The sequence below is a fragment of the Mustelus asterias genome, chromosome 7 (genome assembly GCF_964213995.1).
Source record: "Mustelus asterias chromosome 7, sMusAst1.hap1.1, whole genome shotgun sequence".
In the NCBI taxonomy this organism is placed as follows: domain Eukaryota; kingdom Metazoa; phylum Chordata; class Chondrichthyes; order Carcharhiniformes; family Triakidae; genus Mustelus; species Mustelus asterias.
The window spans coordinates 44,444,654-44,471,322 of record NC_135807.1 but is presented as its reverse complement, the minus strand read 5'-3'; positions in this window follow the sequence as shown (position 1 = coordinate 44,471,322).

Sequence of the window (26,669 nt, the reverse complement as noted above, 5' to 3'; positions counted from 1 at the left end):
GCAGTTGAATTACTATTGAAGAATAACCAAAGTCATGTTCTTGAATTTGAACTAATTGGTATGAGACAATAATGTTTACCACTTATTGCTTAAATAGTTGGGTATATTGGATGTCTCCAATCAAGTTTTGGGAAGAAACCAATATCCTTTGTCCCCACTCCAAACTCTTCTAGCCACTGACTCCACCTCTCTCCTGGCAACTGTCTGAGACTGAACCAGACAGTTCTAAACCTTGGTGTTATATCTGGCACTGAGGTAAGTTTCTGACTATATCTGTCCCACCTCTAAAACCGCTTATCTCCATTTCCATATCATTGCCTGACTTTGCCCATCTCAGGTCACACTTAAAGCCCTCACTGATGCCTTTGTTACAACTAAAATTAACCACCCCAACGTACTTCTGGTAGGCCTCCCACATTTGACCCTCTGTATGCTGAAATTTAAAAATACTAATGATACTCCAAAAATTTGAAGCCATTCAAAACTTTGATGCTTGTGTCCTTACACCAAATTGCATTTACTGATCACGCCAGTGCTCTCTGAATTACGTTGAGTTCTGGTCAAGCAGCATCCTGATTTTAAAATTCTCATCCTTGCTTTCAAATCCCTCCACATCCCCATGGCCATCCATATCCTATCTCTGAATTCTCCTAGAGCCCTACATCGCTCCAAGTTATCTGTGCTCATCATCTGGTCTCTTGGGCAACCCCAATTTTAGTTGCTCCATCATTGGTGGCTTTACATTCAGCTGCCAAAAGGGCGTCATGGTGAGCACTGCAGTCTCACAGTGCCAAGGACAAGAGTTCAATTCCCGGCTTGGGTCACTGCCAGTGTGGAGTCTGCACCTTCTCCCTGTTTTTTATTTGCGTGGGTTTCTTCTGGGTGCTCCAGTTTCCTCCCACAGTCTGAAAGACGTGCTGGTTAGGCGCATTGGCCAGGCTAAATTCTCCCTCAGTGTACCCGAACAGGTGCCAGAATGTGGCGACTACGGGATTTTCACAGTAATTTTATCGCAGTGTTAATATAAGCCTACTTGTGACACTAATAATTAGCTTTAAACATGAACATGCAGTATGCAGGCCCACTGGCAATTTGGATGCACTCTGGCATTGATGAATCAAACTCCCAGCTGTGAGCAAATAGCTCCAATGGCTTGTGGATACCTCAGGAGGCTTGAAGGGTAAGGCAAACTGAGAAGCATGTCATCTTTCCAGCAACTCCTGTAACCAAGCTGGTGCCAAACATTTATGCATTCCTTTGGATTGAACTGGGGAGATTGAGAGAGGAGCTTGATGTTTAGGCAGGCCAACATCTCCATGAATTTTCCTCAGGATTGCACTTAGGAAAGGACACAGCAGTGCCACTGCAAAGCACTAACAAGAGAAACAGCAGTTACGAGTGACAAGCCCAATTCAATTGGTGCGGAGAATGGGTGCTATGGGCTGTCTCTGATGGTGGGTGAGACCATCATGTTTCACTGGTCAGCCATTAACCACCTTGTTGGGTAGCTCCTGTCTATGAAGGTATTGACCCACTACAGTACTTCAATGGGTGCTTGGAGCTTCGAGTCTCTGCTCAGTAATTGCACAGAATCTATCGTTCCAGGCAGACAAATGAAACAAACAAAAATAAATAAGATGCCAACTCTTCAATTGGCAAGCTGGAACATCAGAACCACATGCAAGGCATTGCCAGATGAATTGTGGCTGGTCGATAATGTGCAGATAGCTGTGATCAGCATGGCACATTGATAGAATGAATATTGGCATCACATCCCTACAAGGGACCACTGAACAAAAGGTGTCACAGATTCATCTAGCACGGGAAGGGTTCTGAAGAAACATGCGAGCAATGTGTAGACTTCGTTGTAAGGAACTTACTACTCTCAATGATAGCAATCCCACAAATGGTTCAGAAAATATTCTCCCCATCCACCTCTCAACTCAAACATGGCCAGTTAATGAGTATCTATGCTCCAACACTATATTCCACTACAGAGGCGAAAGCCCTATAAGGAGCTGGACACTGCTATCATCAGAATCCCTAAGAAAGAACATTGTTACTCCCAGAGAGATTTCATTGCAGGAGTGGACATGGACCATGAGATCCTACCTTGGACATCATGGCCTGGAAAAGATTAGTGTGAACAGAGACCTACTTGATCTTCACTGCTGTCCTGATCTTTATTTTTATTTATTCAATCATGGGATGTGGCCCCCGCTGACCAGCCAGCATTTGTTGCCCATCCCTAATTGCCCTTGAGAAGATGGTGGTGAGCTGCCTTCTTGAACCACTGCAGTCCATGTGGTGCAGGCAGTCCCACAGTGCTGTTAGTGAGGGAGTCCCAGGATTTTGACCCAGCGATAATGAAGGAAAGGTGATATATTTCCAAGTCAGGATGGTGAGTGGTTTGGAGGGGAACTTTCAGGTGGTGGTGTTCCCATGTGTCCACTGCCCTTGTTCGTTGAGATTGTAGCAAACAGGGGATTGAAAGATGCTGCCAAAGGAACATTGGTCAGTTCCTGCAGTGCATCTTGCAGATGGTACACACTGTTTTGTGTAACTAACACCTTCTTCCAGAACAAACCATGACACGAGGTGTCCTGGAGACATCAAAGATCAGGGCATTGGTATCAGTTGGATTTGATCATCATCAGATGTGACTCTGAGCAACGTTCACAACACACACAGCTGCCACCTTTATAGTCTCAAATAGTCTAATACCACATGATCATATCAGCCACATCACCTACCAAGATAAAAGCCAACAGTTCTGCAACTTTACTGAACAGGCACTCTCCGTTGAGTGCAGAAACAAAATGGAACTTATAGCAAGCTATGATCTACTATAGCACACTCTGAAAATATGGAAAGCTGCTGCTACTACTTGTAACTACTTCCACCAGGAGATCTGTATCATGCTATATCATGCTTGTCTGTCTTACACCATCCTCACACACCCACTGCAACTCGTCTGCAACCATTCTCTGGTGTCCATCATCCAACTACGCCTCAGCCGACCCCTATTTCTGCTGCCCTCCACTTTGCCCTCGAGAAGAGATCTCTGGTGATTTTCAGGTCTGTTCGAATGCCTGAAATACTGACTTTTTATTTTCTGGAGGTCACTTTTCAGAGTTTTTTTTGTTCTTGCAATTTCAAGCCACCACTTCGGAGAGGAATTTCCCAGATTTTTTTCCCCCATATTGGCCCTGGGGTTTTCACTCTGGGTTTTCGCCTCTCCCTGGAGATCACATGGTCTGGAATGGGGGGGTGGGGGTGAGTTAATAGGTTGTGATGAACAAAGCATCGTAGCTGTGAGGGACAGCTCGGTGGATAGGATATTAGGATGTAGATAGGCTGGAAAATTGGGCGGGGATCCTGGATTCAGGATTCAATCCTGGACCGGGGAGCGGCACGGGCTTGGAGGGCCGAAGGGCCTGTTCCTGTGCTGTATTGTTCTTTGTTCTTTGTTGTTCTTTGTTCATTGGCCTTATGGTCTATATGTGATTTTCTTTAGCAAACATCTTAGCATCCACATTTTAAAGGCCTCTGTTTTCTTTCTCAGGTCGTTGTTAGCTGTCCAGATTTCTGAGGCATTCAGGAGAATGGACAGAAAGTAGCATCTTATGAGTTTTTTTCCTTGAATCACAAAACTGTTACAGCACAGAAGGAACCATTTGGCGCATCATATCTGCACTGTCTCTCCAAATGAGCATCATGATTTAATGCCACTCTCCTGTCTTTTCCCCATATACTTGTACATTGTTTCTATTCAAAGAATCATCTAATGCCCTCTTAAATCCTTTGATTGTCCCTATTGGAGCTCAAGGGATCAAGTGATATAGGGGGAAGGGGGGATCAGGATATTGAACTTGATGATCAGCCAGCCATGATCATAATGAATGGAAGGGCCTAATGGCCTACTCCTGTTCAATTTCTATGTTTCTCTGAACCTGCCTCCACCATATTTCCAGGCAGTTAATTCCAGACCTAAACCACTTGTTGTGTGAAAAAACCTTTTCTCATATCATGTTGGCTTCTTTTGCAAATCACTTTAAATCTGTGCCCTCTCATTCTTGATCCTTTTACAACAGGAAGTTCCTCGCTATCTACTCTGATTTTGAACCTCATGATTTTGAACATCTCTATCAAATTTCCTCTTAGCCTTCTCCTCTCCAAGGAGAACAGTCCCAACCTCTCCAATCTATCCGCATAACTGAAGTTTCTCATCCCTGGAACCAATCTTGTAAACCTTGTCCTTGTAGAACTCATTAATGAAAGAGAATACAGCTTTGCCAGGTTTTTACACTCTCTTGTTAAACTTTGTTAACACATATATATGGGAAGCAAGAGGGGAAAACTGCTGACAGGTTCAAGACTAAAATCGCTGTGAAGCCAAGTTCTCATTAATTACATGAGCGACCTGGGCACGGAGACTCTGTATGCACTAAGAACTGCTCAAAGTAAAGATTAACAAAGAGCTGGGCAGTGTGCCAATGACTACTGGTTACAACTCTGCAAAAATATCTAGATGTCCTTTGACACAGCAAATGTCAGGAACATGTATAAAGGGACCAAAAAGTCAACAGGTCCATCCACAAAGAAAACATCTCCATTGAAAACAAATGCATAGGCAGTCATCACTGACTGCAAGAAAACATCTGGAGAGATGGATAGAACATTACCTTGAGTTTACTCAATGTCATTGAGGAAGCTCTAGAGATAATAGAAAGCCTGTTTTTTAATTTATTAGAGTCACAAGTAGGTGCATATTAAAAGTGCAATGAAGTTACTATGAAACTCCCCAAGTCGCCACACTCTGGTGCCTGTTTGGCTACACTGAGGGAGAATTTAGCATGGCCAATACACCTAACTAACCAGCATGTCTTTCGGATTGTGGGAGGAAACCAGAGCACCCGGAGGAAACCCACGCAGACACGAGGAGAATGTACAGACTCTGCATAGACAGTGACCAAAGCTGGGAATGGAAGCCGGGTCCCTGGTGCTGTGAGGCAGCAATGCTAACCACTGTGTCACTGTGCCGCCACCCCCCACCCCCCCCACCCCCGTTTGTTATGGCAGAGCTGGATTCTAAACCCACAGTGGAAGAGCTTAGCAAAATTATTGACTTGCTTGTCATGGGCAAGCTCCAGGTGCTGAATTTACCAGCAAGGGAAACCTCTCCTGCTCTCCTGCAGGATCTGTACTGGCATCTCTGTCTCTGCTGGAGCGAGGAGGCAGTGCCCCAATATATGAGCGATGCAGAGATTGTGACCCTCTACAGGAACAGGGGTGACTGCAGCGATTATAACATCTCCCTGCTGAACATCGTGGGAAAAGTATTTGCCCATCTTGCAGTTGTCAGACTGCGGATCCTGGCTGAACACATCAGCCCCCAATCCCAGTGCGGTTTCAGATCTTCTCAGTCTGGCATCTGCAAGAGAAATGTCATGAATAAAGGAGGCCTTATATCATCTTCATCTATTTAAACTCCTGGAGAAAATTGGCTGTCCACCGATGGTGCTCCATATGATCTCCTCTCTTCATGACAGCATTATGGATAAGGTCAGCTCTGCCAAGACAACTTTGGAACCATTTGAGATCTGCAGTGGCGTTAATCAATGTTGTGTTCTGGCACTGAGGCTCTGGAGCGGATTCTTCTCTATGCTGCTTTCATGTGTATTCAGGACACGTGCGGAGGGTATCTGCTGATGGAGCCCAGAGCTGAGCATTGTTTACCTGAGGAGTGAGACAAAGGTGTGCCAATTCACTATCATAGAGTTGCTCTACCCTGACGATGCCACATTAACATTCCATATTGAAGAAAAACTTCAGCGCCAAATGGACAGACTTTCTCATCGTGATATGAAATTTGCTTTGATGATCAACATCACAAAGTTAAATGTCATGGTCCAGGATGTTGCCAAACCACCATCTCTCAGTATTGACACAGAAGGCAGGAAATGTTTAGCCGCGCTCGCCCCAAGACCGGAAAATCCCGCCCGAGGTCAACAGATCTTTTCATAGTCTGTGTCCCGCCCGCTACGATTCCCGTGGCAGGTTGGACAGAAAAATTCTGCCCAGAATATGCCACTGGAGTTTATTGAAAGTTTCACATGCCTAGGTTCCAGAATCACCAGCAATCTGTCAGTTGATGCGGAAATAAACACATACATCACAAAGGGTGCAGCGATTATGTCCTAGCTGAGTAAGAGAGCATGGAATAACAGCAACCTGACTGAGAACACCAAATTGTGAGACTACCAAACCTGTGTCCTCAGTGCACTCCTCTACGGTGGTGAGACCTGGACAACACATGCCCAGACGGAGAAAGATTTCCCCTTCACAATCTCAAATGTATCCTCGATATCTCTTGGCAGGACAAGGTCACCAACTCAAAGGTTCTGGAATGTGCTAATTCCATCAGCATCCGCTCAGTGAGGAGCCTGCACTGAGTCAACCACATTCACCAGATACTCATACACACAGAGACTTGCCGTATTGTAAATTGGCCACTAGGTGGTGATCTCCTGGATGTCCATACCTCCTGTTTGAATTACACCTGCAAGTGAGATATAGAGGTGGCACACATTGACACTGACAACTGGGAGACAGCCAGCCATGACCTCTGGAGGCTGACTGTTAGGAAGGTCATTGGAAGAGGTGAGCAGAAATTAAGAACTCAGCTGGCCGGGTGAGAGCTCAGAGAAAACAGAGGCCAGTGAACCCTGCACCATCTCAGCCCACTCTGCAGCAAAAACAGCAGAGACTACAATGCCGGAGTGGAACTCCTGAAGTTACAACATGGTGCAAACAATCGTCTTGCAAGACAGAAGGCTGCCACCAACTAATGAACAAGCCTGAGGAACAGCAGATGAAATTGTGTATGGGAAACTGTGTCACTGGTCTACAGTGCGCACATTAAAAATGATTACTTTTGGTCGTATATTGGTCAGAATTCTCTGATGTCGCCACTGCTGCCAGAAAGAATGGAGAATTTGGCACTCAGCCAAATTCACAGCAGTGGGACTGGAGAATCCCAACCATGGGCGAGGATGGGGAATTCAATCATTAGTTCTGTCACTCAGGTCAGCTTTAGTTCCAGTCTAATTGCGGTATAAATTATTTACCAATAAATTACAACCTTTCAGTCATAAGTGCTTTCAAACCTCTGAAGGGCACTTTGGATTTAGAAAGCAACTGACCCAAATATTGGCATGACTTCCTCTTTTCCTTGCCTTCTGCAAGACCACAGTGATACACAGAACTGTTGATTTCAGCAGCAAGATCACTTTGTGTGGGACACATTTTTGTTGACTGAAGTAATAATGATGTCAGGTATAAGCTGCTTTGTAATTGATAATAAAAATTAAGATAGTAACTGAACTCGTGGAATTATTTGCAGTTGGTAAAATTTTAATTAAGGCAGAGGCACACACACCATAAATCACAGCCATGGTATGCCCTGGAGATTTCCTAAGTAGTAGGAAAGAAGATATCCACAAAAAAGCTAAACAATTAGAGAATATATCAGTTATGATATCCTATGCTCATAGCAACATAGGAATTTGGAGCAGGAGTGGGCAACTTCAGCCCTTTGAGCCTGCCATTCAATCAGATCACGGCTGATCTCTCCCTGATCTCAAATCCACCTCCCCACCTGTTCCCCATATCCCTTTAACCCCCTTTTTTAATCAGAAATATATCTATCTCCTTCTTAAAACCATTTAATGAACAAGACTCCACCGTGTTATGGGGCAGCGAGTTCCACAAGTTCACCACCCTCTGCAGGATGTAGCTCCTCCTCATCTCAGTGTTAAATCTACCATCTCTTAACCTATACCTGTGACCTCTTGTTCTAGATTTCCCCACAAGGGGAAACATTTGGTCTACATTTACTTTGAATCATTCCTGGGTAACTTGCTAAATACTTTACTGATTGTATCCGATTGATAATGTTACACCCATATAAAAACGGAAAATGTTGGAATAACTCAGCAGGTCTGGCATCGTCAACAGAGAGAGAAGTAGACAGTGGCGGATTTACTATGAAACACGGTGTTCCCAAATGACAGGTTGCCTCATAATGTGGGGAGGTGGGTGAAGAGTGAGAAAAGAGTGGGAAGGCTTGGCTCCATGACGCAGTCACACCTCCAAGGAACTTTCCCCAGGGAGCAGTCTGGAAATCAGATCAGCTGCCTGCTCCACGATGGGTGGCAGCCCATTATGCTGATGAAGGCCTCGAGTGGGTGTGATTTCGCAACCTCGCCGAGCCTTAAGAGATCCATCAAAGTGTTTGTTTCGAGGTCCCACTGCACCTTAAAATGTAAAGGCTGAATTTATTCACTGAAGGTGAAGTTCGGTCACCAAGACTGAAAATGGGAGTGAACCAGTTCGATCACTGGCATGGTATTGCATGGTTTCAGTCCCCAAAGCAAGCGGTATAAATCTAAAACTATTGTTACTGTTTGCAGGATGATTTACACACTGCGTAATAAAAACACAAACAGGTTGATTTGGTGCAACGATCTTCTTGGCCAATCATTTGTCTGATGTGGGTAAGCCTTTTAAATTTTCTTGCAGAGTTTCAAACTGGTTTTTCAAATGTAGTCAGAAGATCAGCGTGAGAGAGTGTGCAGGAAATATTAGACCAAAAGATATAGGAGCAGAATTAGGCCATTTGGTCCATTGAGTCTGCTCCACCATTCAATCATAGCTGATAAGTTTCTCAACCCCATTCTCCCACCTTTCCCCATAACCTTTGATTCCCCTTACAAATCAAGAATCTATCTATCTCTTTCTTAAATACACTCAATGACCTGGTCTCCACAGCCTTCTGTAGCAATGAATTCCATAGATTTACCACCCTCTGGCTGAAGAAATTCCTCCTGTCCTCAGTTCTAAAGGGTCGTCCCTTTACTCTGAGACTTTGCTCTTGGATCCTAGTCTCTCCTACTAATGGAAACATCTTCCCCATGTCCACTCTATCCAGGCCTTTCTGGATATTGCTGGTGTAGGACTGTGTCTGATCTCAAGAAAAAGAATATTGTAATTAAAAATGACACAACAAATGGTGGGATTTTAAGTTATGGTTTTTTTTTGCATACCTTTGACCCAGGGAAATGATCTTTGACAGGAAAATGTTATAAGTGATCAATATGACAGGCCTAATTCTCTTTACATACTGCTAAAATCTAGGGCTGCAGGAGCAGCAGGGATGCCTAGGCCTGGATATTAGGTGGGAGAGGGAACTACTGCTCTTCTGCCTTTTAACTCAAAGAAGAATTCTCAGTGCTTAAATCCAGTGACACCACATGAAAATGAAGTCTAGTGCATACTGGCATCCACCTCTCTTTCTGGATTAGAAATTCAGAAAAGCTCTTGCATCAAAAAAAAGTTAGATTGCTGGAAGTATCCCTCTGTGGGTGTCGGACAAAGACAAGGTTAAGGATGGGTGTGGTACCCCTCATGGCTTGCACTAGGAGCAAGCTACCAAATTGCTGCTGACATTCATGGAATTAGATTGCAGCATGACTTAGGGCGGCACGGTAGCACAGTGGTTAGCACTGCTGCTTCACAGCTCCAGGGACCTGGGTTCGATTCCTGGCTTGGGTCACTGTCTGCGTGGAGTTTGCACATTCTCCTCGTGTCTGCGTGGGTTTCCTCCGGGTGCTCCAGTTTCCTCCCACAGTCCAAAGATGTGTGGGTTAGGTTGATTGGCCATGCTAAAATTGCCCCTTAGTGTCCTGAGATGTCTAGGTTAGAGCGATTAGTGGGTAAATATGTAGGGATATGGGGATAGGGCCTGGGGGGGGATTGTGGTCGGTGCAGACTGGATGGGCCAAATGGCCTATTTCTGCACTGTCGGGTTTCTATGATTCTATGACTTCAGACGGTGCTATGGGAGAATACTGGGGAGAAAAACAATTTAGAAATGGGCCTCAGTCATTCATATTGTGTAGATGTAGCTAATTGATGTTAAGATGTTGATAACCATGATACCTGCGTAAAGGAATTATTTTAAATTTCTATATAGGTTGAATATTTGGGGGAGGCGATGGCCTAGTGCTATTATCACTAGATTATTAATCCAGAAATTCAGCTAATGTTCTGGGGACTTGGGTCTGAATCCCACCACGGCAGATGGTGAAATTTGAATTCAATAAAAAATATCTGGAATTAAGAATCTACTGATGACCATGAAACCATTGTCAATTTTCAGAAAAACCCATCTGGTCCACTAATGTCCTTTATGGGAAGGAAATCTGCCGTCTTTATCTGGTCTGGTCTGGTCTACATGTGACTCCAGAGCCACAGCAATGTGGTTGACTCGCAACTGCCCTCAGGCAACTAGGGATGGGCAATAAATGCTGGCCAGCCAGTGATGCTCATACCCCGCGAATGAATAAGAAAAAAAATTTGAAAAGTCAGCATTTCTTCCGATATGCTACTAGCTAATCTTAAGTGCAAACAGCCTTTAAACTCGATCTGCTGAATGAATTTTTCAAGTGTCCCACCAAGCTGTTCCCCTGCACAAGGCCAAAGCTGGACAACTATACAACTAATGTGTAAGCATGCTCCCAGAGAATGAGAAATTTCCAGAGGAGTCCCATCTAGCAATTTAAAATGTCTGAATTGGGAGTAAAACTCCCTTCAATGGTAGATGAATTGACAAAATTAAAAACCTTGAAAACTAGCCTCCCCCACAAGAGAAAAACTTCATCAAAAGCAAACCAAAGAACCAAAAGAAGAGGAATAATCTCTTACTCCACTTTCACCCATTACACCGAAGTAGAACTTTAGGAAGTACACCAGAAAGGGACTAGCCAATTTGCCTGGGCAAAATTAACCTTTAATGATCACATTACAATTAGGGAGCAGGTGGTGAAAAACGTGCTTTTGTCCCCTTTATGATACTTGATGCATTTTTAAGATATGAGACTTCTGACTTACAGCAAGAGCATAAAAGTGTGCTCTGGGAGCTAACCCTGGGGATGACAGCTCTCCACAAACCTTCGAACTAACTTGCACCAATATTAGAGATCAACGGAAAATCACTGCCCCTATTTATTTCATTTGAAAAGGGATACTTACTTCTTAATTCATAGAAGCCCAAACACGCACTGGAACAACGGAGGTTGAGGGGTAACCTGATAGAAGTCTACAAGATTATGAGGGACGTGGACAGAGTGGATAGTCAGAAGCTTTTTTCCAGGGTGGAAGAGTCAATTACTAGGAGGCATAGGTTTAAGGTGCGAGGAGCAATGTTTAAAGGAGATGTACGAGGCAAGTTTTTTACACAGAGGATGGTGGGTGCCTGGAACTCGCTGCCGAGGGAGGTAGTGGAAGCAGATACAATAGTGAGTTTTAAGGGGCATCTGGACAAATACATGAATAAGATGGGAATAGAGGGATATGGTTCCCGGAAGGGTAGGGGGTTTTAGTTCAGTTGGGCAGCACGGTCGGTGCAGCCTTGGAGGGCCGAAGGGCCTGTTCCTGTGCTGTAGTTTTCTTTGTTCTTCGTTCTTTATTGTTTTGCACATACATTTGAAATCAAGCAAAAACCCAGTTTGCCTCTGGTGTATCCCTCAGTTTGGCATCGATTCTAATACACTGGACTATGCCAGACATGACTAAGAAGGTCTTGACACTATTGATGGATATCAAGTGAGAAAACATTTGAATGCCCCAAGATCACGATAGTTCACCTTGATGAAAACATAAGCAGAAAGTATCCCCTAAGCCTTTAAGCAGCACTTGAAGGTTTCCATTACACCTTATCCACTAGTATCATTGACATTCCTGGACAGATCATCATAGATCAGTCATCCTTTCAGTGATTTGTCGGACTACCTTGAAGCCATAGCTTTCTGCTGCGTTACGATTTATAGTGCATGCACTAAATATGATGAGCGCTGAAAGTGAAAACTAATGTAGTAATAGCTTCTGTCTGCAATAAATCTATAAAACCAGTTTGATGCTACTAGAGAAAATCAGTACCTGGCAGTAATCAAAACTGCAGCTTCTCATTTTCAGTGATGTGTTTGTCAATTTCAAGTTGATTTTGTAAGTACAAAATTGACCACTTAGTGAGTTCTAGTTATCTGGGTTGTGCAGACGCATTGCAGTCTGTAGTTTAAAAAAAAACAAAGTATTTTTGTAACTAATCCTGTTAAATAATTTATGACTCATTGGTGCCTGTATAAATCTATCCTTATTTAAAAATCTCTTATATAAACACATTTCAAGGAGGACCGCAAAATAGCCTGGGCACAAGATACTAAGTATAGTTTTATTATGCAATCAAGACCAGAGATGTCCTGGTAAACCTTTCTTATCATTAATACTGTCATAATATTGAAGGAAAAGCATTGAATTACATCCAGAAATATGGGACTTTGAATAAGGCATGTGAGTTTTTAAAATGGAGATACAAGTCAAAGATGGCTGAGGATGTAAAGTCAGCCGCTGGCTGAATTGCTGGTGCTTGATACTCTGAGGGACAATGGACCTACCATGTTTCCACTAAACATAAATCCAAACCATACAGAAACTAATTGCCATCTCTGGTGGAGATAATGGGAGGGGTGTGTGTGGGAGTGTGTGTGTGTGTTTGTGTATGCTCAAGTCACACACACATCTCAAAACCATTATTCGCCTGCTCAGAAGTTGCCCTTGCTGGGATCACAGATCGTAATGGCTACAACATTCAATCTGCTCCACACGAGTCAACAACCATTTAATTATTATTTTTTTACTTTCATACTTTGGACTCAATTCTAATTTCTAATCTGCATGAGTGTAGATGCATGTGTTTTTGTCATTTACAAGCATTTAATAGCTAATAAACTCTCTTTTTTTAAAGCAATGAAGCCTTGTTAAATTGGCTGCTTTTTAAAAATAAATATTGGAACTGGGAAAAGGAAGGGATCTTTTTTCTGATTAATTTTGTTGCAGCCAACAGAGGGGTTTGAGTAAAGAAAGGGAGACAGTTCATCACTCCTCACCCAAAGCAGAAAATTTTGGGGGTATCCCAGCTGGACGTTAACAAATTATGTGTTCTCATCTGGGTTAACAACCCTGGGGATCCTCACCTGGGGAATGGTTGTAACAATACATTTTGAGGACTTATAAGGCTGAGATTCCATTGCTTAAATTTGCAATCTATTGTCAGGTTAGTGAGGGTCGGTCTAGCTCAGTTGGCCGGATGCCTGGTCAGTGATAAAGAGCGACGCCAACAGCATGGGTTCAATTCCTGTACCAGCTGAGGTTATTCGCGAGGGCCTGTCTTCTCAGCCTTGTCCCTCGTCTGAGGTGTGGTGACCCTCAAGTTAAATCACCACCAATCACTGGCAATGGTCATCTGGGACTATAGCGATTTTACCTTTTTGTGGGAATGTCCACCACTGTAAATCTACTTTGGCTGGTTAAAAAATGTCTAGGCTTTCATATCAATACACATTCAATGCTCTTCAGCAACCTTCATTTGCCTACTTATCTTTTGTATGCTTTCTTTGCAAACACTCAAGCACAATATTTTGTCAAAATTACTCTGTAATCCACCTTGCATGCCATAATAATTCTCTCTAGTCATCAAAGATACTTGGATGTATAAATTCAAGCATGTTTATTTTGGAGCATAGAGGTTTTGGGGAACAATCAGGATGCCCGATTGGATTGGCCTGAGGCGTATGCATTAATAGACCGAGGCCTCATTAACATCAGGTTAACAAGCTACAGACTACGGGCATCCAGTAGGAAGAAAATATCAACAGAAAGAAAACACACAGAATTTGTTGTTGCCCTTTGACCTGGGTTGAAAAGTACTTGGAAACAGGACATGGGATGGGAATAACAGAAAGGTATTCTGTTTTCATAGGATACGACATTTGGGTCGGAGATTTCCCGTCCAACCGGGGAATTGTAGTGGGCCAGGGCGAACCATGCGACGGTCCATTGACCTTGGGCGGAATTTCCAGCCTTGGGGCGAACGTGGCCAGAAAATCCTGCCCTTGGGATCTAATCAGCAGCCAAAACTTTTCACCATATTTATAAATAACATAGATGAAGAAATAACAATTTGCATGTCCAAACATGCTAACGACTCTAATCTAATAAGTAATGTAAATGGGAATAGGGACATTGACAGATTGTGAATGGGTAAATCTAACGTAAACTGATTTCAATATGGGCAAGTGTCAGGCTAATGAAATGTTGGCTTTTATGTCAAGGAGATTGAAACACAAAAGCAGGGGAAGTTATGCTTCAATTGTACGGTTTTTGGACAACAAGGCCCAAATTTTCATGCCTGCATCCAATTTGGAACAGAGGTAAAAGAGCTCTAAAAATGATTTGGGATACCATTCCTGGATTCCTGCCCCCCCCCCCCCCCCCATTCCTGTATCCTACAATTTTTGCAGGCAGGGGATAAGGATGAGGTGAGCCCACGCGCAGCACTCCTGTCTGACCAGCTCCAATGCAGACGTGGGCATTTCAGACCTCCTACAATTTTGTTGGGCTAGCTTTTGCAGGAGATGTGATTCACAGCTCCTCAGAGGAGTTGTGGACCTTGGGGGACCCTAATCTGGAGTTGTGAACCAAAACAAAAACCAGGTATTCAACATTCCTTTGAAAAAAATTCCCTTCTTAGCTCATAAAACTATCAATCAAACACAGACAATGGAATTTGCATTGAAGAAATCTTTAAACTTGTCCAAGTTAACAGACAGGCATTGAAAAACCACTTCAAACAAGGATCAAGTTATTACAATGTAATAAATCTGTCGATCAAACTAATCTCGCAGACCTGTTTGCAACTGACCCGATGATAAGACATCTGTTTTGCCAAAGAGCCTCATTGTGAATGTCTGGTTAAGCTCCAAGATTGACTAATGGACTAAATGTATTCATAGAAACATAGAAACATAGAAAAACTACAGCACAAAACAGGCCCTTCGGCCCCACAAGTTGTGCCGAACATATCCCTACCTTTTAGGCCTACCTATAACCCTCCATCCTACTAAGTCCCATGTACTCATCCAGGAGTCTCTTAAAAGACCCTATTGAGTTTGCCTTCACCACCACTGACGGCAGCCGATTCCACTCGCCCACCACCCTCTGTGTGAAAAACTTCCCCCTAACATCTCCCCTGTACCTACCCCCCAGCACCTTAAACCTGTGTCCTCTCATAGCAGCCATTTCCACCCTGGGAAAAAGCCTCTGAGAGTCCACCCGATCTATGCCTCTCAACATCTTATTCAAATTAGGTCTCATATTGGGAAGTGTGCCCCAGCACTGACGGAGGAGGGGACAATTCTGTCACATAGACTTAAAATGCGACAAGCATTTCACGCAATATTTTCCATTCCCGTCGCTGAACATACCCGAAGTGAGCAGGAGCAGAAAGTCTCAGCCATTGTCCATGTGCTTGTGCAATTTTTGACAGGAATCATTGTTAAAATATTGTTTGTGAAACTTGTCTCAAATAAATAAATCAATCACAAGTTTTTCTTTCAGTCTTTTGGAAATAAATCAAACAAATCAGTCTCCCAGAATCTGCATTGGTTCATCAGTTTCTGAATTCAGTATGGATTGTTCCTGGAGATGTGTTTTGTTCTGGTTTATCAGTCTCATTAAGGGTAATGTTTCCATTTCCTAAGAGTATCTTTCTGTATGTCTGAGAAGTTTACCAAAAAAATTATTTATTTAATTTTTCATTTTTGAAAAAATGCTCAAATTCCAACGAGGACAACATTGTCTACCTGTTTCTTCTCAGTGTCCGTATGTTTGGTTGCGTACCTCTCAGTTCGATATTCTGTCTGAAGCAAAGAAAATGAATGCAGGGTAGTGAACCTTTAAGTTTACTTAAAAATCCATGCAAATTTATATGTAGGCTTTCCCCCTAAAAAACATAAAGGCCAGAATTTTATCATCCCGCCCACCACGGGAATTGTAGCAGGCGGGACAAGGACCATGTAAAGGTCTGTTGACTTTGGGCGGGATTTTCTGGCTTGGGGCAAGCACGGCTGGAAAATCCCCCCTAAAAAGTCACATGGTGATCATTTGAACATAGCCCAAAGCTACAAGTATGTAGGTGACTATCAGAGTTAAGTCTTTGCCTGTTTCAGCTTATCTGTTTTACACACACAAACTCAACCAAAACCTCTGCTTAATAAAAAGAACATTTTACCCAAATGGAGTTTTTTGGAATTTCTGCTCTAGCTTTTCTCCAAATCAACAACTTCTACTGACCACATGCTCAGCATCTGCCTGGAAAAGTAAGAAAATAGCACATCATCACCCTGCCAGATCTTCCCACAGCTCAGAGATTTACAACCCCAAACAAAACTATTTTGGAAAAAACTGAGAGTCAGGATAAAATTGCAGTCAGGGAATTAAAATGTACAAAAGTCAAGTCATCTACATTTAATTCTGTCATTGAGAAATATATAACTGTCTATATTTTTAATTCATTTGAAATCTTATGTTGTATGTGACAAATTTCAGTTAATTAGATAATAGTTTAAAGTTTATTTATTAGTGTCACAAGTAGGCTTACATTAACACTGCAATGAAGTTACTGTGAGAATCCCCTAGTTGCCACAGTCCGGCGCCTGTTTGGGTACACTGAGGGAGAATTTAGCATGGCCAATACACCTAACCAGCACGTCTTTTGGACTGTGGGAGGTAACTGGAGCACCCGGAGGAAACCCACGCAGACACGGGGAGAATGTGCAGACTCTGTACAGACAGTGACCCAAGCTGGGAATCGAACCCAAGTCCCTGCTGCTGTGAAGCAAAAGTGCTATTCACTGTGCCACTATGCCAGGTTAAAGTCCAACAGGTTTATTTGGTAGCAAACACCACTAGCTTTCGGAGCGCTGCTCCTTCGTCAGGTGGAGTGGATCTCCCACTCCACCTGACGAAGGAACAGCACGCTCCGAAAGCTAGTGGCGTTTGCACCAAATAAACCTGTTGGACTTTAACCTGGTGTTGTTAGACTCCTTACTGTGTTTACCCCAGTCCAACACCGGCATCTCCACATCACCACTATGCCACCCAGGGCATCTGACTTTAAAGCATTCTGAATAAATGAATGAAGTGTTTCAGAATTTTTTTGCTTTTTAAATTCTTTATTATTCTTGCTAGATTCTCCTTCAGCATTTATATATTCAAACATAAAGATTTATATATTGTATTATATTATATATATGTATTTGTGACCTGTGGCAATAATCATTGGATTGTCGCTGTGATCGAAAATCCTCCTGATTGGATGCTGCTGCACATTTCTAACGGGACCTTAAAAGCCTGGCTTCTTCGGAAACGTTCAATGCATCATCCATTGGGGAACTCCTTTGAAGTGGGGTAGAATCCGGGGAAGACAAGACATGATCCCTTTTTACAGCACCAATTGCCACATGGCTGGTTTAAAAGGCCCAGTTTTAATGTCAGTGATTGAATGTTAGATGGTGAATGAGTGAATGGATAGGCGGGTGAGATAGATAAGTGCGTAAGTGAGTAGGGGTTAGCAGGGTGGGGTGAGGTGGTAGGTGGGTGAAATGGACGGAGTGTAGGCGGGTATGGTTGGGTGAGGTGATAGATGGGTAGAATGGCAGGTTGGTGAGACACTGGGTGGAAGATAGGGTGGTAGGTGGGTCAGTTGACAGGTGGAAGAGAGGGCAGGTGGGTGATGTAACAGGTAAGAGAGGTGGTAGGCGGGTGAGTGGGTAGTCAGGTCTGGGAATTAGTTGGGTGGTCGGGTGGATAGTCGGGTCTGGTTAGACTGGTAGTCAAGTTGTCAGGGGAATAGTCCGGCCAACGGGATAGTCGGGTGGTCAGTGGGTTGTTGGGTGGTCATGGGATAGTCAAGCACTTGGTGGGGGATTAATGGAGGTTGTCAGAGGTGGGTGATTGGTGGGTAGAGTCAATTATGGGATTACCCAGCCGTTGGAGCCTATTTTAATCAAACATTTCCTGGGTAACTCTCTAGGTGAGTACCATGGAACTGTCTGAAGTCTCTGACTCTGACTAAAATTTGCGACATTAATGGAGGATCCTGGAGAGTGGGTGAACTGCCCATTGAAGTTGGAACTTCCTGGGAAATCCCCACATTGATCCATGCGTCAAAACTTCTACAGGGTCCTAACACAAACCTTCAGTTGTAAGTCTGGTCTCCCACAATCTGGAAATTAGAAGATTTTGCCCTTTCTTTATTTTTGTCTCACTGGTGATTTTCCAGCTACTATATCAGAACTTTAAAAAAAATTCTTTCATTGGATGTGGGCTCCTCTGACTGAGCCTGCATTTTTATTGCCCATCCCTAATTGTCTTTGAGAAGGTGGTGATGAGCTGCCTTCTTGAACAGCTGCAGTCCACCCACAGTTCTGTGAGGGAGGGAGTCCCAGGATTTTGACTCAGCGACAGTGAAGGAACGGCGATATAGCTCCAGGCCAGGATAGTTCGTGGTTTGGAGGAGATCTTGCAGGTGCTTTGGTTCTCAGGCATCTGCTGCCTTTGCCCTTCTAGGTGGTAGAGGTCACGGGTTTGGAAGATGCTGTCAGAGGAGCCTTGGTGAGCTACTCACCCAGAATAGGGACAGAGGTAGGTCACACAACCCCTTGCAAATGTTCTGTCATTCAATCAGATCATGGCTGATCTGTACCTAACCCCAGTGATCCATCTTTGATCCTTATCCCTTGATATTTTTACCGAACAAAAATATTGACCTGAGTCTTGAACATTGCAGCATCCACAGATATTTGGCAGACTGAGTTCCAGATAATGCTACCATTTGTATGAAGAATTGTTGGATCTCATTCCTGTTTCAATTTTAAAATTACATCCCAATTTAATTTAAAGAAACATATACACAGTTACTTTACTGACATTTTATTCATACATTCTCTACCCTACCCACTTCAGAGCAGCTGCTGTTTTAGTTTGAACCAAGCAACAAAGAGTGGCGGCAGAAGTTGTACAATAGGATGTGCATTTTGGATAAAAGACTTTAAATATATCACAGATACATTCATACATGTGATAAACATGTATTCCTTTTCAGTCTTTTCTTTCAATTATTGTCAAACCCAGTAAATGTCTTAAAGCAATTTAGAAATGCTGTCATTATGTTTGGCTATGTCAGTAGCTTCCTGTAATGTATCCGCTCTCTGTAGGATTTGTTCCTTACTGAGATGCTGGAATCCATCAGTATATTGGTTGTCTGAAAATACAGCCCATTCTAAAAATAGCTGTGTGAATATATTAATAAAGACAATCATGGAATACTAAAGTAAAAGATACTCCTGCAAGGGCAACGGTTCACAAGGTGAAAAACTATTGTCAATTTTAGTGAGAAATGCCGCTGAAGAACACCATGATTAAGGTTGAATGCAAAACAATAGATTTCCTTCAGCAAACAGCTTCAAATGGACTGTTCCTATCTTTGTAATTTTCTGTGCTTCACACTGAGACCACAGCTATTCAGGTTTCCTCAGCACTTGTCAATTATGTACAATCCATTTTATTGGACTATTCTGGCAGTCCCCTGGCCTGTTCAAATAGCGAATAAATAAAACGCAGTCAATACTATGACAATGAGTATCTCGGGGGAATGCGGAGGATTTGTGGGGCACTTTCTGGAGAAAATTGGTCTCTGGGGCACAATTACTCATTCCTAGGCTGAGGAGCGATGATTTATGTTGGTGGCAGCAGTTCATTCTGTGAATAGTAACCTCTGCTGTAGCCCACTGCTTTACACACCACCTGTAACACTGATTCTCTGGGTAAAGATGTGTCCTTCTCACATTTTTATCTTTCCTCACAGACTATACCCATTGCAGCCTGCCACTTGAAAAGAACAGTGGTATAATAACATGATACAATCGCTCCCTATAAAGATGCATCATCCATTTTTCACTACCTGTCACTGTCAAGCTAGTCTCCATGAGTCAGACTCACCCAAGTAGTATCTGCGTGCTTGGAACCAGATTTGTAAGTTATGATAGTATTTAAATTATTTTTTCTCCCAGTTTCTTCTGACGGTGCTGAGTGATGCAGTTATAGAGGCATTAGTTGACCCCTGGTGTATTCTCCAATTGCCCATTCATCATGGGTGATCTTATGGCATTGGCAGGTCATTTGATCATGGAAGGCATTCCATTTGAGCCTGACCTTGTCTTTGCCCACTAGCCACACTTGCACTTTTGACAGTAAGCAGGACTCACTCAAACCATCCTTACATCTGCCTTGCCCAGGGGACCTGAGACTAACTGTGACATCCACTACTAAGGCTGCCCGCCCTGTTTAGTTCAGTATGAAATTGCTCATTATTAAGCTATTGAAGAGTAGCTTATTGTAATAAATAATTTTCAAAATTTTCAAAACCCTTGGACGGGTAGACTGTCTGTAAATTTCAGCTAGGATCCATAGAATCCCTATAGCACAGAAGGTGGCCATTTGGCCCATCGTGCCTGCACTAACAACAATCTCATCCAGGCCCTATCCCCGTAACCCCACGCATTTACCCGGCTAATTCCCCTGACACTAAGGGGCAATTTAGAATGTCCAGTCAATCTAACCTGCACATCTTTGGAATGTGGGAGGAAACCGGAGCACCCGGAGAAAACCCACGCAGACACAGGGAGAATGTGCAAACTCCATACAGACGGTCACCCGAGGCTGGAATTGAAACCGGGTCCTTGGCGCTGTGAGGCAGCAGTGCTAACCACTAAGCCACCATGCCACCCACAGTTACATTGTCTGGTATAATAGGGTTATAGATTATTGGGATAAAAGATAAGCGTCTTCACAAATATTTGTATTGATGCTACTTAGCATTATCACACTTGTTACAACTTCCCACTGCATCAGAAAAGCAGCCAGCAAAATCAAGGACCCTACGCACCCTGGACATACTCTCTTGCACCTTCTTCCATTGGGAAAAAGATACGAAAGTCTGAGGACACGTATCAACCAACTCAAGAACAGCTTCTTCCCAGCTGCCGTCAGACTTTTGAATGGACCTATCTCGCATTAAGTTGATCTTTCTCTACACCCTAGCTATGACTGTAACACTACATTCTGCACTGTCTCCTTTCCTTTATTATGTACGGTATGTTTTGTCTGTATAGAAACAATACTTTTCACTGTATACTAATACATGTGACAATAATAAATCAAATCAAAATCAGCTTTTGAGCAATTCTGGCTTTTCTTTTTATCTTCTCATATTTGTTTGCTCATTTATTGCTAAACACAATTTTTTTGGATTATTTTGTACAGGTGGAATTTAGCTTAAGATAGTTATAATTACATCAGAGATGGGTTCTTGTGAACTGTCACCAATCAAGAGCATCGTCTAATTTCTTTACTATTCATATAATTCACAAGTCAAGATTATACCCAAGGACATGCCCAGCCACATCAGTGTCACTTAGAGCAGGCATAATTGTACCACTAGACAGTCAGACCACATATGAAGCATTTCAAGTGATAGGAAGAATATGGAGATCTTAAGTATGTGCTCTGAACAATTTCTCCCCCACAATAAATCTCATTATTTCACTTCCATATTTGTCTCTACTAATTAAATCATAAAAATATAGACCCTGGGAGAAAAAGAATGGCATTGCAGAGAAAAATCCATGTTTATTTTCATGTAAATTGGAATGTGGTCCTACCCTGCTGTGTGGGAAGATAACTTTAGAGTTTCATCACAAAACATAACTACCATTATATCACTGGAGGTTAGAAGATTGAGAGGGGATCTTATAAAAATGTATAAAATTCTAACAGAGTTAGACCGGGTAGATTCAGAAAGAATGTTCCCAATGTTGGGGGAGTCCAGAACTAGGGGTCGTAGTTTGAGTATAAGTGTAAACCTTTTAGGACTGAGGTGAGGAGAAATTTCTTCATCCAGAGAATGGTGAATCTGTGGAATTCAAAGGAAGTAGTTGAGGCCAAAATATTGTGTGATTTCAAGAAAAAATTAGATATAACACTTGGGGCTAAAGGGATCAAGGGATATGGGGGGAAGGTGGGGTCAGGATATCGAATTTGATATCAAATCAAAAAATATCAAATAATCAGCTATGATCATAATGAATGATGGAGCAGGTTCGAAGGGCCGAATGGTCTACTCCTGCTTCTATTTTCTATGTTTCTATGACAGGGAGACAGAAAGCAGGAAAGTACTGGCCAGTTAGCTTAACATCTGTCCATGGAAAATGTTAGAAGTTGTTGAAGAAAATATAGCCGGGTACTTGGATAAGTTCAAGGTCAGGGATGGCACAGTGGTTAGCACTGCTGCCTCACAGCACCAGGGACCTAGGTTCGATTCCTGGCATGGGTCACAGTCAGTGTGGAATCTGCAAATTTTCCCCGTGTCTGTGTGGGTTTCCTTTGGGAGCTCTGGTTTTCCCCCACAGCCTAAAAGACGTGCTGGTTAGGTGCATTGCCATGCTGAATTCTCCCTCAGTGTACCCGAACAGGGGATGCCGGGGTGTGGCGACTAGGGGATTTTCACAGTAACTTCATTGCAATGTTATTGTAAGGCTACTTGTGACATTAATAAATAAACTTTAACTTTAATCAGGCGGAATCAACATGGTTTTGTGCAAGGGAAATCATATTTAGCTAACTTGTTGGAGTTCTTTGAAGGTATATCATGTGCTGTGGGTAAAGGGATGGTGGATGTACTGGACTTAGATTTCCAGAAGGCATTTGATAACATGCCATACCAAAGGTTATTGCAGAAAATAAAAGCTCATGTTATAGGGGGTAACAAATTGGCATAGATTAAAGATTAACTGGTTAACTGGGAGCGGAGAGTAGGTATCGATGGGTCTTTTCAGGTTGGTAAGGTGTAATGAGTGGTGTGCCACAAGGATTAGTGCTGGGACCTCAACCATTTACAAATGATACAAATGACTTGGATAAACAGATTGAAGGGATGGTTGAAAAATTTGCTGATGACACAAAGATAGGTAGGAAAGTAAGTTGTGAAGATGATATAAGGAAGCAATAAAACAATATAGATGGGTTAAGTGAGTGGGCAATGGTCTGGGAAATTGCGTTTAATGTGGGAAACTGTGAATTGGTGAAATTGTCTGTTTTGGTAGGAAGAATAAAAAAGAATATTATCTAAATGGTGAGAAATTGCAGAGCTCTGAGATGCAGAGGAATCTGGGAGGGGAATCTATGGACATGCTGTGTGTGCCAGGCCTGTGGAGTGGGATGGTGGTGCCAGTGGAGACCGTATGTTCTGCACTTGTGCCTGGCAATGGGATTATCCAAATGTGTGCTGTCTGGAAAATTTGTCTCGAATGTTCAAGTTCAGATTTGGAGTCATAGGTCTGGGAGCCACACAGGTGAAGTGCTGATGAATGAGTGTGGTTCTTGTGGCCTTACCAGCTTGCCAATCATCATGAGGCCTGGGGCAGTGTCGATGGTCTCCCTCCACTGTGTTGGCACTGGGTTCCTCTGCAATGTTCTCCTCATCCTCCTCTTCTTCCACCTCTTTGCCGTCCCCATCATCTTTTGAGGAAGAGTGGTGTATCCTCCTCATTAGCCTCATGTCAGCCGGCTGTTTCCAGCACCATTTCCTTCTGTGTCTGGGCATCAGGAGCCATCTTATTCCAAGCAGCAGCATCCACAGAGTCAGGATGTTGGCCTGAAGGGATGTAGCACCTGAGACTCTCGCAGGATGAAGGAATCTTGACAGCTGTCTGGGAACTGAGCACAGTAAGAAGTCTCACAACACCAGGTTAAAGTCCAACAGGTTTATTTGGTAGCAAATACCATAAGCTTTTGGAGCACAGCTCCTTCGTCATGTGAGACTTCTTACTGTGCTTACCCCAGTCCAACACCGGCATCTCCACATCATGACTGAGCACAGACCAGCAGAATGCACTGCCTGTGGTCACAGAGCAGCTGAATATTCAATGAGTGAAATTCTGATCAGGAAACTGGCTGGCTAGTCCATCAGTGCTCCAATGTCTATGTGAGTACAATCAATAACCATGGTTTCCAAACAATGGCAGTAAGGGACAATACCGCCTATGCATGTACTGGGTCCTCTGTTCAAAATAGGTGCATTCCATCACCCTCTGGAATTGGGCATCTGTGATCGGCTTTGATGGCAGAATGAAGTTCCAAATGCAAAATGCCACCAAGGTCTATGGTGTGATTCCATACTACCATGGTGACCTTGAAGCTACAGTTCGGGAACTGTCATGGAGGCTACAAGGCATTAGATCAGTGTGCATCACAGCCCAAGTCTCCAAGACTATCTGCCTGGATAGGTGTGGCCTCCTCCAGCACTGCTGCCCTGTCATCAGCAGGTGACACTTGGGCAGTACATCTCGTGTTATGAATTGCACTTTCTTCTCTTCACTTTGTGGGTTGCCACCTTGTTGTGTTGGAGAAGCTTGTGAACTCTGACATTCCCTTGAGCGATGCATCAGGAGCTACTTGCTCTGGATAGGGCCACCCATATCAGTAAGATTGGCTGGGTGCCAGACAACGTACAGTCCAAAATGTCATCAATTGCAGTACAGGCAAAGGAAGACTGACTCTCGCCGACTGTGAAGACTGAAGAAAACTTCAGCAGCACAGGGATCCCGGTCAACAAGGTTCAATACATTAGCAAAATCTGACCACCAACCCGTCAATGATGGTCCCTATGTTAAATAAAGTCGCGCACAGGCTTCCACCAGGATCCATTTGCCAAGTCCTGTGGCAATGCAGAATTGGCAACTTCAACAGGGCTGTGAACATGAGACTCCCTCATCAAGAATCAGCACGGGGAAACAGATGCATAAAGGTCATTGGTCACCTGTTTTGGGACAGATGTGTCTTTGGGCAGCAGCACCAATGATTGAGTTGTCCTCTTCAGGGTAACCTCTGCTCACTCCAACTGAGGAGGGCTCTGTGGATTGTGCTCCCAAGACTTGGGTGGTCCCAAGACTTGGGTCAAGAACTTCATCACATTCCTGCAATTGTTTCATAATGATATGACTGTTGTGATTTCAAATGCATCCATCTTCAAGGAGGCACATCTTAAACTGCTGTCAGTCATTACCACCTCGACAGGATTCGCTACAGTTCCATAATTTCCATTTAGTCTCAAGCAGCAGCACCGGGGCGATGTGTGTATAACAGCCTTGCAGTGAACAATATCTGTATATAGCCTGAATTTCAAATAAAGCAGCCACATTATTGTATCACCAAACCTTGTGTATGATTGGTGTGTTTACATGGCGGGAGAAGAATAGCAATGACTGCAACTGTCTTGAGTGGGAGATCTGAAGCAAATGCCTTCAAAATCTGAACTGGGGTCAAGCAAGTCTGTTTAATAGCCCCCATACTATCCGCACTCTACCTGACAGTGGCTATGCACCTCATCAAAGATCAACTGCACTCTGGTGTCAGAATTAAATAGGTGGAAAACTAACCTCAGTCACCTCTGTGCTAAAATTAAACTGGATACGACAGATATACGAGCTTTAGAGTTTGCAGGTAACTGCAATGTACTCTCCACTCTGCACCGGGTTTGAAAGCCACTGTTCAATTCTACATAATAAGAAACCTAGCCTGTCCTTGGGTTCTGCCAAAACAAACTAATCTTTCAACCCTCACCTGGTCAGCCAGATAATCCACCTCCTATATGTGTTTCCAGTGGGGAGACGGCTTGCCATTGGCTGCCGGTGGGATCTTCCAGTCCCACTGCCGTTTATGGAATTTTGTATGGCTCATCCGTCCCACCACCGGGAAATTTGCGCAGGGGGTTGCCTTCAGAAGATCCCACCGGCGGGGAGGGCTGGAAAGGTGGCACAGTGGCCGACATGGTGGCATAGTGGTTAGCACTGCTGCCTCACAGTGCCAGAGACCTGGGTTTAATTGCGGCCTCGGGTCACTGTTTGTGTGGAGTTTGCACATTCTCCCCATGACTGCATGGGATTTCTCCAGGTGCTCCGGTTTCCTCCCACAGACCGAACCCACAGCGGGTTAGGTGGATTGACCATGCTAAATTCCCCCTCAGTGTCAGGGGGACTAGCTAGGCTAAATGCATGGGGTTATGGGGCTAGTGCCTGGGTGGGATTGTGGTCGGAGCAGACTCAATGGACCAAATGGCCTCCTTCTGCACTGTAGGGATTCTATGATTCTATGAAAGAGCAGTTGGTGTTACCACACTCCTGTGCAGCAGTGAGACTTGGACTGTGTATCAGCGACATATAAAGAGTGTTAGAGAAATTATTTCAGCAATACTTCTGCAGCATCTTTTGTATTCAATGGGAAGACTATCAAATAAATGCTAATGTCCTTTTTGAAGCTAACTACACCAGCATTCAGGTTGCACTGCTGCAAAATCAACGTTGAAGGATTGAACGCTGAGTCCAGATGTCCGGAAAGTGCTTCCCCCACCTGGTCCTGTGTTCTTAATTCTCAAATGCTTCAAAGACACTCGGAAGCTTTCCTTGAAGCATGACAGAATTGACATTAATGACTGGGAGGAGCTTTCTATAAAACATTCGAAATGGCAACAACCTGTCCATAAAACTGCATCACACTTTGAGACCCAACGTCTTAATGACGAGGCAGAGAGTTAACAGAGAAGAAAAGAAAGGGAAGCCAATGCTGGATCCAACATGGGACATCCTTGCCCATGT